Below are 18,525 nucleotides of genomic sequence, written 5' to 3'. Positions count from 1 at the left end.
TTGTTCTCAGCCTGGCAGACAGACACAAGTGATGCTGGGTTCAAGAGCCAGGTGATACCAAATGACTGGGGAGGTGGATACTGCAGAAGGGAGAGCCACCCTCCAGGAAGACCTGGATAGGCTGAATGAGTGGGCTAGCAAGAACCTTAGGAAGTTCAATGGCAACGAATTTAGGCTCTTGAACCTGGGGATACATAACCTAGGACTGCAGATCAGATTGGGGTCCACCTGGCTGGAGGGCAGCCCTGTGGAAAGGAACCTGTGGGTCTTGATGGATAACAAAATCAGCATGAGTGAACAGTGTGCTGCAGCAGCAAAGGCAGCAAACAGGATGCTGGATTGCATCCACAAAGGCATTACCAGCAAAGTCATTGTCCCACTCAGTGCTTGTCGACCATACCTGGAGTTCTGTGTACAGTTTTGGTCCGTGCTGCACAAAAAAAGATGAAGACAGGCTGGAAAGTGTCCAGAGAAGACCTGTCATATGAGGAAAGGCTGAAACAATTGGGTTTGTTCAGCCTTGAGAACAGAAGACTTACTACAATGTACCAGTACATAAAGGATGTAGACTCCCTTTTTAGACGGAGTCATGTGAAAAATACAAGGGGTAATGGGTACAAGTTACTCCTCCTCGTTACTCCTGAGGAGATTCTGATTGGAATCCAGAAGAAATTTTTCACCATGAGAACAGTTAGACATTGGAATCATCTCCCAAGAGAAGTGGAAGATTCCCCTCCATTGGTCAGTTTTAAGATTTACCTTGACAGGGTGCTGGGCTGTCTCATTTAAACTACACTATCTCCTAGAAAGGTTGGTCCAGATGACCCTTGGGATCCCTTCCAACCTGGCATTCTGTGGTTCTCTCTGAACAAAATTGTCACAACTATTAGTTTTTGAGCATTAGGTTTCCAACTTTGGAAAGAAATGTGCCAGGGGCAGGATGATCTAGTTTTATCACAGTTCTCGGAGAGAAAAGAGATGTTAAAGAGGATAGACTCACTGACAATCTCTCTAATTTTCTTTGCTCACAGGATGATCTGAGTTATTTTAGCTGAGAGATCACATTCAACATGCAGAGCCAATGTTTGATTACACAGTTTATCACACCCCTGAGTTTAAATCTGGAGTAACACTCCCTGGTGCTTATCATGGCCACTGTGCTGCATATAAAAACTGTGAAAGCTTGTCCTCCATGAAGTGAAGGAAATCCATGTAAATATCAGCAATCAAGGTGGCAGTCCCAGCTGTGCAACAATGCCTAGCTTATAAATATAATTGTAGCTATAATAGAAATATATTATCGTCAAGAGCTGAGGCTGAGCTGGCCTCCAAAGGAATAACTGATGCTCTTTATTAACCCCTCTCCCCTCCCAGAAGGAGAAGGGAAAGGGAATAAATAAGAGAGACTTAAGCATTGGAAAAAATGTAAACCAGCTTTAATGAAACAATAAAAAGAAAATACAATTTTAATAAGGAAACAATCAAATATATATGAATATATACAAAACCAACATAAAATTCCCCAGAGTACAGGCTGGACTCTGTGGCAGATGGGAACTGGAATCAGGAACTGGATTCAAGAATTCACAGATTGGGATTGAAGGCAGTAGAATGGACATAGTCCTTCTTGGACACTGAACCATAGAAGAGAGGTCTTGTGATTCCTCAGCTTTATACTGAATATGATGTCCATGGAATGGAATACCTTGTTGGTCGGTTTTGGATCACCTGTCCTGCCTGTTCTTCCCCACTAAGGTAACATTTCTACATAGTTACAAGCCTTTCACTTGTGACAATACAACATGATACACAAGATTTAGCAGTGACCTTGATCTGCACAGGAGCAAGTATAAGCAAGAGCCTTTCTGCACACCAATCCTTAGTAGTAACTATAAACATCAAGTGTTAACACCTTCAGAAGCAGATACTGTCTGCAAAAATATGCTGTTAACTTCAGAACGTGCAGTCACTTAGAAGAGACTTAACTGAAAAGTGAAATTACGGAACAGAGAACTTGTTCTTTTCTAGTTCAAACTGGGACAATTCCATATATAACATTATGCATAAAATATGTGTAATACATGGTATAACTATAGCTACAATAGAGCTATATTGCATATACGGTCTTATCCATGCAAGAAAGTGTGTAAGGTATGAGTGTATATATAAAAATCACAGCTTTTACTCTTTCTTGCATAAATACTAAATCAGGTCTTGGTATGTATCAAGTTGAATGCAAAGAGTGTCTTCAACAGTTTTTCTTTTGGCTTGTGTAGGCACTCCCCACATGCCCTGTCCCTGTAGGGGCAGCCATTTTATGTTGGGGTTATGATTTGCACAGGATATAATATGCCATGTGCTGCTGTGTGTCCACAGTGACTGCATTTTGGTCAAAATTTTCCCTCCAGATAACACAGAAAACATCCTCCTTGAGATTCTCTGACTACTCCTAGTACATGGAGCAGGATTGCAATGTCCATATTATTCCCAGCAATCCCTCAGGCAGCTTTATTCCCTTAAACTCTTGGGTGTTTCACATTATTCAGCACATCCTCTGTAAATGGCTAGGATAAATTAGAAGATTCAGCTAGTGGGGTAGTAACTTAATCAACCCACAAGGTCACATTCAGAAGCTTGAATGTTACTTCCCAATTGGAGCTATGTATCAGATGGAAGGCTAGAGATTAAATATTGATGATTTTCCTCATTGGATAGTGATCTTTTTCCAGGGAACAGGTTATAGTTTCTCAGGTGGTGTCTGTGTGCAAGATGCATTCTTCCACCATGTATTTTTTTCTTTCCTAAGCAAGCAAAATAAATTTCAACTAATATTTGAAAAAGTGACCTGCAGTTAAGACAAATTCAGGGGTTAGGTTTTTCCATTATTCACGTTGTGTATTGAAATCACAAAGATAATTTGATACATTTGGTTTCCAATTACCCCTATTTCCACTCTGTTTATATCGTTAGGGATTATACAGATGCTGCAGTAGAAAATTAAGTTCACATCTCTTCAAAGTGGCAGGTACTTCCATGTGATGGGTAGGTTGTTCAATAGGAGAACTTTATAGATGGGTGGGATAAACAAGACCCAGAGGCAGCCATGGTACACTTAAACAGCTGAATCTAAGCACCATGAGAGGTGTTTGGTGTAAGGATGCTGGACCAGAGTAGCAGTGATTAGGACTTTTCCCTTCTGCAAATGGCAAAGTATTCTGGAAGCAGCTTTCAGACTGTATCTTTCTTAACAGCTCTTTGTGGACAACAGCTGTCACCCATTCTATGCAGCCATAGGCTTGCTATTCACTGTTTCCTTGTTCTTTTGCTCATTACAATAATTCATTGTCTTCTCTCAGCAGCATACATTTGCACCACAGAAGAACTGGGTGATATTTTTCAGTGAATTGTAGACTCCTTGAACAAAAGCTCCAAAGCTGTTTGAAAGTCTGGATGCTATTTGGAGAACATTTTTTGACTACAAATATTGTCATTTATTTGAAACTGTTTGTTTTCAAACTGAAGTACCCTGTGCAAAAAAAGCCTTATGTTCCCACATCACCTGATATTATGAAATGATCTGATGAAAATGAAAAGGAAAAAACCCTAAAAGTCCCGTAGCTAGCCCATCTACACTGAGTGCATGGATTTGATAGCCAAAGGGCAGTAACTGAACTGAAAACACTTTTTTGAAAGCTCCCAGTCTTTGTCTATACTCTTCCTATTTGTTGATCACTGGATTTACATCTTATAATATAACAGCTTCATTGTGTAATTAATTGAATGTATTTGCACAGTTTTTGCTTCACATTATTCAATAATTAATTCCCTATAAGCAGGTTCATGTATTTTGTATATTCCCCTATTACTCCTGGATTGTCTTCATTTTGGTAAAGCGATTGAAACAATCTCCTCAGCTCTTCTCTCTGTCATTCTTTTGTCTCTCTTACTCTGTCATCCAGTCCTGAGAGCTACAGCACCATCCAGTCCTCATTCTTGACAAAGCAAAGACAATTTTAATTCCTTGAACATGATCAGCAGAAGCAATTTCAGGACACAAAGAAAGTAGATAGATAAGACAGCTACAAGGTTCTTTGGAGGATGGTTATCTAATGATATAAGGACATCTAAGGATTCAAGCTTATGACTGGCTGGCTCTGGGCTTCTCCACAGTGCTAGGGTGGTCCCAGGGATGGCAGAGTGGGCTGAAAATGGTCAGTAAGTGTTTGTGAGGTCTAAGATTAACTACTGCGAGGAGTTCAGGAGACTTTATGAGGTTCCCAAGACCTGGAGTGAGTCACGGAATATGGGATGTCAGATGCCCAGTGGGTGGAATTATAGGATGAACAGGGTTTCAGAGTCCTTTCTGCATCACTACTGTGAAAGATGTCATAATATTTTTCCTGTGTGATACATTATACTGATCACTAAATATTATTATTGACATTATACTGTCAATAAATAAATGGCTTTTAATTTTTTACTCTCCTTAGGTGGATGCAGTTAGGAGAGATGAATCCTTTGCATGGTCTCTTAGAAGAAATTATTAAGTAAATTTGCATGTTTACAGGTTTGTGAATTTGGATTTGCAAGTATCTTCTCTTTCCCTCAAGCCCTTTTTTGTTCCAAGTGAAATTTCTGCCACAAAGCTTTATTACTCCAACATTTGTCTAAAGGAGATATATAAATGCAAACTCAAAATGTTGGAGCTACATTATTAGTTGACTCCTTTGCTCAAACCAAAGGGCACAATCCAAACTTTCCTGATGACTCTATTTGATTTTGGATTAAGATCTGAATGCAAAGTTTGGGTTTCAGGCACATTTCTGAAGCATAAGACACTGTTCAAATCACCAGCCCAAGAGATCTGTGCTTCAGGGCAAAGCAGTCAAAGTACAATTAAAAAATTATGTCTGGATTTGTCAAGCTTATGGAGACTTTTTTTTATCAGAGTAGCAATCACATCTTCATAATGTTAAGGCTCATCTACCTTAAATAGTCCATGGTATTCCAAATAATAGCTTCTAACTTGCTCATCTGAAATGCTCTCAGCAACTGTCATTACAAAAGTAATGCACTCTTTAGGGATTAACCCAAATATCATTGGAGTCGCTAGGAGATTTACTTTAAACATGTTGGACTGGAGATATACCTGATTAATCAGCTTTTAATCTGCTTGTTTTGTAGCTGATTTCATGATCTTTGCAGGCTGGTATGGGTTCATTCAACCCACAATATACAATGGCTGGAAACTTTGAAGTATGATTCCCCCCTCCCCCCACCCCCCCAGCCCTCCTGTGTAGCATCAGAGCTGGTTTCACACTGATCATGACTATGCAGCTTCTTGTCAGCAGTGGATGAATGAGTTCAGGTCTGCCCGCAGAAGGTGCTGCGGCACATTTTCCTCCATCAGTAGTGAACCCTAGCAACAGAGAAAAGCAAACATCTATACCTCAATCATTCAAGCCTCATCCTTTGAAAGACTCTGGAAGGACAAACTTATGCCATTCACAGAATGCAACAACACACCTGATACTTGGCCCTGTTGGAGGCACAAAACCTTTGCTGTTGGAGTTCCTTGAGCAGGCACAGCATATCAAGATCAGCAGATGGATTCAAATGCTCGGAAAGTGTGCCCTTGCTTATTCTCTCATTAAAACAAGATTTAATATGAACTTTATTTGAATGCATTAGCATAAATATATTACCATCATTCCTTAATATTTTATCATGAGAACACATTAAGATGGCTATATATGGGGACTGAGTCTCTGCTGGATGAAATATACCTGTATAATGCACACAGAGGTTTCAAACTTTCTCTTATTCCTACCAGTGTAAGGTTTTTAATAACATTAAAATCAAAATTAAAAAACCTAAGTGAAGACAGAAGTGGGGTGGCACACAGTTTCTTGCCATGGGAATAAATTAAATTTACAGTTCAGGAAAGTCTAATTAGAAAAAGGAGAAATTAATTTAGTTTTAACATTCCTCAATGAAGTGACAATCCCAAATTAAAACAGCTGTAAGTTATACACAGTAACTTGTTTAAAAATTTTGTTCTGATTTAGGATGAAAACATTTCAGAAAATAGTTTCCAAAAGTGTAAGTCTCAGTATTTCCCTCAAGATGGAACCTCACATTTGCTATTTGGTTGCAGACTCCACAAATGTTGTGTACAAATACTTGCACAGACTATGTCCTCTGTCAGAGAAAAGGGAAAATGTTCTCACTTGGCTAAGGATCTTGCTCCAAGTTCAGAGAATACCTGTAACAGATCTCCAGCTCCCCAGCATTTCTTTCTTCTTGCTCCTGTAATGATCTATGTCTGTGGTCCATGGTGTCAGCCTATGTCCTTTATGAAGGTATCTCCCATGAGTCTACTTTATTCTCCAAACTAGTGATGGTATTAATTCTTATCATTAATATCAAACCTTGGCATGCAGTTTTCTGGTAGCATCCTAATCCTAAAGATTAAATACATGCAAACCATGCTTTCCTTGATGTTTCACAGAAGCCTTTCAGTGAGATTGAAACTGTAAACTACTGCATTTGAGAAATTCATATCAGTTTTAATCTGAGAGGTGTGCAGAGTTTACATGTTCAGCCATCTTTGCAATCAGCTGTTAGCTTCTGCAGTTGCTGCTGCAGAGTCTACAGTTTCTACCAGTTCCTTCTTAGGAAGTCATCTTTACAGAAATGACTGTCTTTGGATATGTAAAGGAAACTCCCATTTTCCTCAAGATTTTGAAGATATGTAAGCTCCTCAAGAGAATGCAATTTTCAATAAAGGACGAGTTTCTTCATTGAAATAGATTCCTATGACAGTCTATGCTAACACTGATTTAATTTGATTTTATGTTAATTTTAACAAAGTCACATATTCCAAAGGAAAAATCGTTCCCAGTCAAAAAATTTGACCAGCTTTGGTATTGTCTGCGCAAATCTACACCGAATCTAGGAGGAGTACCTGTGGTCTCCAAGAATATTAAAACATAATTGATTGTTATTTAAAACAAACTCTGCACCTATTTACCTCTCACTTTAATTCCCTTTCCTATCTGGGTTTTACATTATGTGTTAGACTTTTTTAAATGCACATATTCTTTAATGTCAATGAAAAGGTAAGGAGGAAGAGAAGGGAATGTGTTTCAGTGTTGGATGGCAGCCAAAGATTTTTGGCAGGTATGACTTAAGAAAAGAAGGGCAAAGTTTTCAGAATCCTCTTCTGAAGGGAGATGCTTACCAAAAAAAAAAAAAAAATCAGATTGCCTCAGCATACTCAAAGATATCAAAAATTTTAGAAGTGAAATCGTGACTCCATTGAAATCCCTGGCAAAACTCTAACTTGTTTCAATGAGGCAAAGAAATTTCTTGTAAACTCTCCGATTTTGGACAGTTTTGGCTGGTGGAAGCAGTTGCAGTGGATCTGTTAATCTGAGCAAAGAACAATCAGTTAAGAGATGAGGGACTGCATATTGTTCAGCAGCCCATAGAAGAAAAATATCTTGGCCTTTTGTACAGAGCAGGTTTAGCCCCACCCAACCTTTGCTCTTTAAAAAGTAGGTCGCTTCTCAAAGCTTGCTGTAGAAGCTGGGATTCAGCTCCAGCTTCAAACATCTACATGTTGGCATACACATCTGGGTGGATGCATGAAAGTTTTTAAATTGCCATTATGCTCAGTGGGAACCTAGCCAATACTGTACCATAACCTGCAAAGCAACTTGATTTACACTACACTCAATGTTATGATGCTGTTTCCAGTTACAAGGAGGAAAACGTCACCTCTGGAGGGAAATTTATCCCACTGATTTTGAAATAAGATGGACCCCGATGGGCCATTTGCCTTTCCAATGGCCACAGGAGGAACTCAGAAAAAAAATTCAGGTTAGACTTCTGAATTGCTGTACAAAATAAAAGTACCTTTTAACAGGATGGATTTTGCAAGTGTTTGTGGTAGGTTAACATGTCAATCAAATTGATTCCTAATCACTACAGATTACTTGACTCCAGCAGGCTCTTGGCAGAGAGAGGATGGTGCTGGGATAATTGCCTGGGTTAAAATTTCTGGCTGGAAAAAAGTAAAGGCAGAAAATCACTGGCATTAAAGCTTTAAAATCAATAAGATGCTTGAGATTTCTGTTCACAAATATTTGTGAATGCTTACACCTGCCTTGAGCATCATTGTCATGTATCATTATATCTTCTCTGTGGAAATATGTTTTGGAACATTTTTGTCCTTTGTCATGGGACTTTTTCTGGGGGTTTTTGTGGTTTTTTTTGTTTGTGGGTTTTTTTTCTGACTCACTCGTACTGAAGAATGACTTTTGAAAGGAAGATGGCTGAAAATATAAGGAATACTGTGTTAAAAATAGGACACTTCAGCTTGGGAAAAAAAAAAAAAAAAGGAATGGTTTTATAAGTAATGACTTTTTAAAAAAGCAGTTCCATGAGTCTAATATTCACAAGGTCTTCCAACCCAAAATTTACAAAATGACAGGGATGTAGCATAGAAAGTTCATCCACTTACTATTGTAAATAAGGTAAAAATGTCAGAACAGGACAGATTTTTATATGGTGACAATGCATAAGTGTTATCTAATACCCATCAACAACTGAGTGTATTTTTCAGAGCTAGGCAGTAACACAATGCTGAACTTTACTCTCCTGGAGCTACAAATTAACAATTTGGAGGTGATTGAAGAAAAGCTGAGGTACCAGAAACTTCACTGAATCACAGAATGTTAGGGGTTGGAAGGAACCTCGAAAGATCATCCAGTCCAACCCCCCTGCCAGAGGAGGATCACCTAGAGTAGAGCACACAGGAACGCATCTAGGTGGGTTTTGAATATCTCCAGAGAAGGAGACTCCACAACCCCCTTGGGCAGTCTGTTCCAGTGTTCCATCACCCTCACTGGGAAAAAAATTTCCTCATGTTCACATGGAACTTCCTATGCCTCAGCTTCCACCCCTTGTCCTGTCACTGGGCATCACTGAGAAGAGCCTGATTCCATCCTCTGGGCACTCACTCTTTACATATTTATAAATATTAATGAGGTCATCCCTTAGTCTCCTCCAAACTAATGAACCCCAGCTCCCTCAGTCTCTCCTCATAAGGAAGATGTTCCCCTCCCTTAATCATTTTTGTGGCTCTGCACTGGACTCTTTCAAGCAGTTCCCTCTCCTTCTTGAACTGAGGGGCCCAAAACTGAACACAATATTCCAGATGTGGAGGGCAGAGTAGAGAGGGGAGGAAAACCTCTCTTGACTGACTAAACACACCCCTTCTAATACACCCCAGAACGACATTGGCCTTCTTGGCCACAAGAGCACATTGCTGGCTCATGGTCAACCTTCCAACCACTAGGACCTCCAGATCCTTTTCCCCTTCACTGCTCTCCAGCAGGTCAGTCCCCAGCCTATACTGGTACATGAGGTTGTTCTTTCCCAGGTGCAAGACTCTACACTTTCCCTTTCATTAAATTTCTCCCTGCCCAGCTCTCCAGCCTAAGTCTCACTGAATGGCAGCACAACCCTCTGGTGTGTCAGCCACTCCACCCAGTTTTGTCATCAGCAAACTTGCTGACAGTGTCTTCATCCAGGTCATTGACGAATATATTGAATATCACTGCTCCCAGTACTGACCCCTGAGGGACTCCACTAGTTACAGGCCTCCAGCTAGACTCTGTCCCATTGATCACAACTCTCTGACTTCTTTCCTTCAACCAGTTCACAATCCATCTCATTACCTGTGCATCCAGACCACACTTCTCCAGTTTAGCTGCCAGGATGCTGCGAGAGATACTGTCAAATGCTTTATTGAAATTAAGATAAACCATATCCACGGCCCCACCGTCATCTGTCCATATGGTTATGCCCTCATAAAAAGCAAGCACAGCAAGATTGCTGTCTTTGCAAGTAGGAAATTGCATGAAACTGAAGAGACTCTAAAGATGCTAAACGAACACCCATAGGCTCCTTACCATGTTGCACATAGAATATCATAGAATCAAGAAGGCTGGAAGAGACCTCAAAGATCATCGAGTCCAACCTGTCACCCTAAACCTCATGACTATCTAAACCATGGCACCAAGTGCCATGTCCAATCCCCTCTTGAACACCTCCAGGGATGGTGACTCCACCACCTCCCTGGGCAGCCTATTCCAATGGCCAACCACTCTCTCTGTGAAGAACTTTCTCCTCACCTCCAGCCTAAACCTCCCCTGGCGCAGCTTGAGACTGTGTCCTCTTGTTCTGGTGCTGGTTGCCTGGGAGAAGAGACCAAACCCCTCCTGGCTACAACCTCCCTTCAGGTAGCTGTAGACAGCAATGAGGTCACCCCTGAGCCTCCTCTTCTCCAGGCTAAACAGTCCCAGCTCCCTCAGCCTCTCCTCATAGGGCTTGTGCTCAAGGCCTCTCACCAGCCTCGTTGCCCTTCTCTGGACATGCTCCAGCAATTCAACATCTTTCCTAAACTGAGGGGCCCAGAACTGGACACAGTACTCAAGGTGTGGCCTAACCAGTGCTGTGTACAGGGGTACAATGACCTCCTTGCTCCTGCTGGCCACACTATTCCTGATGCAGGCCAGGATGCCATTGGCTCTCTTGGCCACCTGGGCACACTGCTGGCTCATGTTCAGGCACCTGTCAACCAGTACCCCCAGGTCCCTTTCTGCCTGGCTGCTCTCCAGCCACTCTGACCCCAGCCTGTAGCTCTGCATGGGGTTGTTGTGGCCAAAGTGCAGCACCCGGCACTTGGACTTGTTGAATGCCAACATGTTGGACTCTGCCCATCTGTCCAGCCTGTCAAGGTCCCTCTGCAGAGCCCTTCTACCTTCTAACATCATACACTGGAAATTCAGTCCCTCAGTAGGGACTGTTTCTAATTAATATCAAAATTGCAAAGGTAGGGCTTATGTTCTCCAGGTGAAGGCTCTATGCTTGGATTATGATGGGTAACAGAAGCAGGAGACTCAGGCCACAGGGAAAGTGTAAATGGTCAAACCAGAAAAGGAACAGCCTTGCAAAGCTGAATGCCAGATTATGAAGGAAGGAGGAGCTGCTGTCTAAGAGCTATGATACATTTTATAAATGAAATTGAACTAGAGGGTCAAAATGCTGCTACAGACTTAGCACTGGAAGATTTTCATCAGCTGTCTACCCTGGGGACTAACTCTGTGAAGTTTAATAGGCTGCAAAAGGCTATGGCTGCTACCATGGCTACTTCCATGGATTTCTTTTTATTACAATGTGTGACAAGATTAGTCAGGCTAACAAGGAGGATGGTTCTTATGGGTCTCTAAAACAATATGTCTTCAAGATATTGAGAAACTGTCCTTTGTAGTTTCTTCCAGGAAGCACATATTTCTAGAGGCGTTTGTAGACTATAAACAGTGGCTTTTCACTTGATGCACAATTTAATGTCTATTCAAAATATATTTTTGTTATATTAGCACTGGAAAAGCTACAAAGATTATGGCAGAATGAACATCATTTTCATGTTGCATTGGGTTGGTTTTGTCAGTGACCACATCTGTCCGGTCCTGGAATCTTTTCATGCAGAAGTAAATTGAGGCAAATTAACAGTGGGTTGTGTTTCCATTCTATTTTAAAGTTTCATTACTGGGCACATGTTTAGGGTAATAATTCCTCATAAGATGCATGATATTAGCAGGTTATTCTCTTACTTTTTTTTTTCCCTGCAGTAAAAGAAGTTTTGATTCTGTGATGATGGCTTGCTCCATGTTCTTTGTGCAGTAGCAAGCCCTGTTCCACTCCAAGGACGGGAATAGGCTTCCTATTTTCAGGACTTTCCCCACCAGCACCAATTCTTCTTTACCAGGCACCTGATCCAGTCCATTCCATGGACCTTGGTGTGCCTGTGTGCACATAACCTATCTGTTCAAAGACCTGCCCTAAGATGCTTTGAGCCTTTAGCAGTGTATGGCTGGAAATATCCACAGAACTGTAAATTCAATACCAAAATTTGCTTAAGAGATAATGTCAGTGCAATACAGTGCTGTGACAGCATAATGGTCTCCTGACACAATAAAACTGCCAAAAAAGAAGCCAAGCAGTTTATAGGTAATAAATGTCAAGATGGAGGTAGATGTTTATTTTCAGAGCATCACAAGCCTATTATCCTGTCAGACCCTTCTGTTTCGATTTCTTTATTTCCATTATACTAAATGAATAAAGAACAGTAAGGAATGAGATATCCCAGAGGCCAACCACACGCCTGTTCAGCCTCCAGCAAGGCATTAGCTCACATCAATGTATGTCTTTATTGAGGAGTTGCACTTCTCTGGGTCACTGACACAGGAGCTTCAGGCAAACAGAAATCCCTCCACCTCTTGCAGGAGGTGTTTACTTGCCAACCATAAAGTTCTGGTTGCTGTTAAACCACCTTCACTTCATTCAAAGGGGGCAAATGTGGAGGAAACAAGGAGAAAATATTTGTCCCTACATTACACTACTGGCTTCTGTATCAACTTGGCAGAGATGAACATTAAATGGCTGTTCAGAGGGTGTTGATGAGGGTCGTGGGCAGAGTCATTTGGGTAGGCACAATGCTCACGAGCTTGTAGAAGGTATTGTCATTTATGTCCACATTGCTGACAGATGTGGGTTGAGTAAACACAATGTCATCTCTTATTTTGACATCTTTCTTCAGATGAGAATTTAGCATCTTTCACTCATCTTTTGTTAATACTGTGATTAGTCATAAAATTATTATTTAACAATAAGTGTGTGTTTTATGGAACGGACTGGTAGAAATAATCTCTGCCCCAAAAGACGATACAGCCTGGAAGTGAAAAAAAAAAAATCTTGTATGTTGCCAAACAAAACAAAACAAGAGAAGTAGAAAAGGATCTGGTTGTGCTTTTATTTGCTGCTGCATGTAACAAATATAATTCAGAGCTCCTGTAGTGGGTAAGATTTCTTGAACAGGGCATGCTGGCTTGGGTCTGAAGCGTGGATCTAAAGGGAAGCAAGTAGGATTATCTGAAATAAGGTGAAAAGGAAGTTTCTAGAGGAAAATACACTGAGAAGCAAAACCATCTTGCAAGAAAAAGCTGTAGTGACATTTGGTCTCACAAACATCATTTCTTTTGTGTGCAGCTTTCCATTCACCAAGTAAAGTCAAAAGGCCTCCAGAAAAAAGCAGCATGACAAGGGGAACTGTTGGCAGCTTTCCTACACAGAGAATGCCAAGGGCACAGTATTAACCTCCAGACCTCTCTGGTCCCTTTCTCCTTCACTGGTTTCCTTGAGGCTGCCTCACCTTCTCTTAGGGGAATGGCATTGCATTAACATTTTTCACCCATCTTTCTTTATGACTGGAAGAAAAATGCCCAAGACAACAGCCCTTCACAGAGGAGTGTTCCTCTTGAGAGGAACCCTAATATTCCCCAGGTGGCAGCCTAGGGTACAGGAGTACAACTCATATACTGCCTAGGAATGCCTGAACATCCAAAGGTCAGCACATAAAAGGTGCAGTTCCAAGGGGAAGACTGATCTGGGAAGGGAAAGTGCCAGCCTGTTGTGATGAAGCTTTCTTGGGATTATCTCACGGTAGGTGCATGCAGTCCTTTATCTTTAATGTGAATTGTCATTGCATCTGTCTATCACTACAGAAGAGGAACAGTCTTACTGAAACATTCCACAATTTCTGCCCTGAGGGAAGCATTCATGCCCTTCCTGACCAGGTTTTTCAGCCCCAATGAACGGAATGATGTCTTTGGTAGACCGCTTGGATGAATTACAGTAGCTGACAACACAAATGACCCACAAGTCTCCAAAAGTACATTCATTTCACCTGACTTCAGCTATCTGAAGATCCAGTATCTATTTTGAACTAACCATCAAGGAGCCATCAACAGTCTCTAGAGACAGACAGTCATGTCCAAAGGCTGTTTTCATCCCCATTAACAGAAAATTCTGATAAGTCCAAGAGGAATTCCTTGGTGAATATGTCTTTTTGATGATTATTAAGGGACTAACTAAACTAGGTGAGATTTCAAAACAGATTTCCTCCTTTTTTTAAATGTAAACTGCTTTTATTTAATTTTTAAGCTATTTTGTTTAATTTTAAATGTATTTATAATTTAATTTTTAAGCTGCAACATTTTTAAACAGCTAATGTTAGGTGAGTTGTACCCTGTCCAATCAATTTTGTGACTTATTATTGCATGTTATTTCAATATTGCAATACAAAGTACACTGTGTAAAGTGACATCACAAGAAAAATGGGCAGACAAAAAAATAAAAAAAAAAATATTGGATTATACGTTGAGATTTTCAATTATGTTTTTTATTTCAATAGTAAACGTCCTTAATATTTAATTTTCAACTCTGACAGCACTGTTAATCTACTTGGAATAAAATAGAACTAATATATACAGTTACTGTCATTTATATAAATTATTTAAATTAAAACAATTTCAAGCAGTTTGAGGTTCTTACCAAAGTTATAAAAATGTGAAACCATTTAACCTGTGAAAAGCACTGACCAAGTAGCAGGGAGCAGAATTTGTTGAGAGATAAATTAATGCAAATGTCACTAATCTCTGTGTCAGTGCAGAGTATTTTCTACTTATACTGATAGTCACTGTGTTTAGATGTTAACACATTCAAAGTAAGGAAATAAAAGAAGCAGAAAAATTATTTTTTCCTATCTGGAAAGATGAGATCTGCTACTTTAATGCTATGGTGAGGTTTAGGGTGACAGGTTGGACTCGATGATCTTTGAGGTCTCTTCCAGCCTTCTTGATTCTATTCTATTCTATTCTATAAATCTTGTGGAGGTCTGAAGCAACCAGTTCCGTGTATTGGTACAGAAAATAGTTTTGCTTCATCCTAGATTCAAAACGTGTCATTAAAAGCTTTCCAATTCTGCTTATGCATCTCAGACATTTAAGATAATTTTATTTAATTAATAAATATTATTTTAAGGAAACCTTGGGTTTTGTACATTAATTAAATTCCTGGATCTGTGTGAAAGCTATTTGGCACTTACTATGTAGGGGGAGGAGAAGTTAGTTACATCTTTAAAAAATAAAAAAATTGTCATTCACACTTTTCAGCAAAACAGAAAAGCAAAAATAAAGAACATAAATGGGTTATTGTGTGTATTTTCTTATGTGAATGCATATAGATAAAGAATATCCAATATTTGCAAAGTGTGTCCCAGATTCTGCCGACCACTGAAGATGATCATAGGAACATATTCCCTGGACAGCAGCCTGTAGTTTTCTTTACCCTTTTTGCTTTAAGGGAAAAAAAAAAACCACAAACAACAAAACAAAGCAAAGAAAAAAAAAGCATCAGCCAGGTTTTTATCTGTTTTTTTTTTTTTTTTTTTTTTTTATCCCTGAGGAGTGTGAGTTTGGAGAAATATCTTCACAGCTGATTAATTTTGCACCCATATTCCTCCATTAGGAGAAACTGCAGGACACGGACTAGTAAGAAACTCATACCAGACTCATAAAGCCTTCTGGTGTTTTGAAATTGGACCATTGGCAGTCCAACCAAGAAGAAATCAGCAGTCAGTGTTGGTTCTTACCTGCACTCTGTGTTAGAAGGTTTTGGTGCAATATCCATCAACCTCTTTGCTGAAGTTTATTACATGTTATCCTAGTTGCCAATGATGTGCAAAACACAGTAGTTGTTCCAATTTTTACATCTGCTTTCCATATATTTGTAAAAGACCGTCCTGTCTCCTTTGTTCTTTGCCTTTGCATATGCGTACTGCAAGGAATATTTCTCTTAAAGCGAGGAGTCTTTTCTCAAGAGAAAAATAAAAAGGTAAAGCATGAAGAACTGAGAAGTTTTCAGAGGGAGGAAGGTTTAGGATTAGGGAGAAATTTTATAAATACTTGGGAAGAAATGTGTTAGAGTGGTCCTAACATGTAAAGTACTTCATGATCTTTGCATGGCATTTTACAAGATAAACTAATTTTTGCCTTTTGCCAGGATGAAGCCATTCATAGCAACAAGAGGCCCATTGGGTCAGTTTATAACAGAGCCCTGTGCAACTAAGTTTGCTGAAATTCTACTTCATACTTCCTCAGCATAGGGCAACGTAGAAGTGGAATCAGATCAGAAAAAAAAAAGTGAAAAAGGTACCAAATGGGTTTCACGGTCACTGACATTTCAGCTGGGCAACTTGACTTCATCAGAAACAGAACCTGAAATAATTAAACAGGTAAATTTCCTTGTGAAAACTTTTGTTTATCTTTTATTACAATTAAATTTCAAGCCACTGATATCAAATGATGAGGTTTCTGCTGTAGTAAGCTACTCAGGCAATCATTTTCATGCTGATGATGACACAATTTTGAAGTCAAAGCCAATAATTAAATTCAGCAAAGAACATCGGGGGAAAAATATTGACTGAAGCATCAATTCATAGTTTGTTGAGGTACAATATCACATGTCTTGCAGTGGAACCTGCTTGCAGTGAAGTTAGCCTGATCAATTTTGTGGCTGTTTCTTGGCTAAGTGCTACAGCAGAAGCGAGCACAGATTCCTGAAACTCACTATCATACAGACATGAATTATCAAGGGAGAAAGGAAGAGGGCACTACTGCAATGACAAACATTTCTACAACTCAAGAAAAGTACAGAGGCAGTGATGATTTATGTCTCCTTTGGGGTAAGAGAATAATGACAGTCAAATTACAAAACTGCCTGACTTATTTTTCTCCTTATGGTTTCTAATGTATAAGCAACAGAAATTATCCTTCAAAAAATGAAAAAGAGGTGACTTTTTTTCTGACCAACAGATAAAAATTAAAGTTCAGAGCAGACAGGCTATCACGAGACAGCACTGAGAATATTTTGAACGGTGTCTAGCCTTCGAATTGTGTCAGAATTAAAGCTCAGAATTTAAACTTCGAGACTGGACTGCATCGATTCCCTCATGGGATGATCTAAACCACCAGAGGCCTCCCTTCTCTTGGCCAGGAATAGTACCAGATTCTTGCAACAGAAGATGTGGGCTGGAAGGAAGGACTCTCCTTTCTTGGAACTTGAGGTCTTTGTCAAGAGCTAGGATCCACCAAAAGTAGAAAAAGCTGGTTAAGGTAGACAGTTTTAAAGAGCCACTAAATGCACATGCAGAAAGAAGGGGAAGAAGGAGATGGGGAGACATTTGTATAGTGTGGTGGTCTGGAACTGAAGTGACAGTGTTAAATTTCCTGTGGATAGGTGCAGTTCATGTCAGGTCACAACTGCCTATCAATCTTCTTGCTATTCTAGCTTTCTGCACTAATTCCCACATTTCAAAACTAGCAGGCTCATTTGGGACTGGAGCATTTTTACAGATGTTAGTACTTCTCTCATTTCCTCTGTATTCTTCATCTCCAATAGATGCCTGTAACGACACCCCTGGTTTTGACATAGCTACTTAACACAATCACAAAAACCTAGAGAGCCTGTGTGTCAAAACACAGGAAAATTTACAGGATGAGGCAACTTTAATGCCCAAGAGTTTCTGGAAAAGTGTTTCCCAAAAGAACAGAATCAGGGGGATGTTCCAAAGGGTGAGAAGCCTGTTGATGTATCTCAATAATAACAAATGATGAATGACCTAGGAAAGCCAGTGTAGCATCAATGACAGAACTGATACAGAAAAAAAAAATATAGAATTTTAAAAAGAAAAAAATCAATAATAGAGAATATTATTAATAATATGAGTCATTGACATTTTACAGAAACCACGTCTCATAAAACAGATGCAATTTAAATATTTGATGATTTTCCAAGTCTGGCTAATTAAGGTAACAACAAAGATATCAACTGTTTAGACTTCTGTATGGTGTTTGACTCTTCGATGCATAACATTTTGATTAAAACATTATCTCCATGTAATATCAATAAGGTGCATGTTAAGAAGGCTAAGAACAGCGTAACTCTCAAACCTGAAAAAGGATTTGTCAATGGGAAACCTTGATGGAGAGAATGTGCTCTTAGTAGGGTTCAGCACAGACTGTTGCTAGGTCTGTTGCTACCCCATATTTCTGGAAGGCAGTTTGCAATCATTGTTGGTAGTATTTGCAGATATCATGAAGGCTGTCAGCATGCTAAATAATGCAGAGAATGGAGAAACAGTGCACAGCAAAACACATCACTCAGTGATTTGATCCCAGACAAGGTTATATAGCCGATGACATGGAGGAAAGCGGAGGAGGATTCTCAGGGCTTAACAGGAATTGCAGTCAGGAAGGGAAGGGACTGTGAGCTAGCAAATAGGGCAAGGAGGTAAGACTGTTGAAGGACATGCATTTTTCCTTTCACTGTTACCTTAACACTTGCACCTGATTTTTCTCATGTATCTTTTCCTCAGGAGGAATCCTCTTTGCTTGGGTTGACTAACACCTGTAAACAACATCTGTATTTTTTGCTCCTCTCAGAGCAGTCCTACTGAAAGTACTTAAGTTCCCATGCAAGTAGTGATGACAGATGCCCTGAAGGCCTTGAAAGGAAGATCTATTTTTATCTAATATAGGTGAATAAATTTAGGTA

Source organism: Indicator indicator, chromosome 9, assembly GCF_027791375.1.
Source record: "Indicator indicator isolate 239-I01 chromosome 9, UM_Iind_1.1, whole genome shotgun sequence".
NCBI lineage: Eukaryota > Metazoa > Chordata > Aves > Piciformes > Indicatoridae > Indicator > Indicator indicator.
This window is presented reverse-complemented; position numbering follows the sequence as displayed.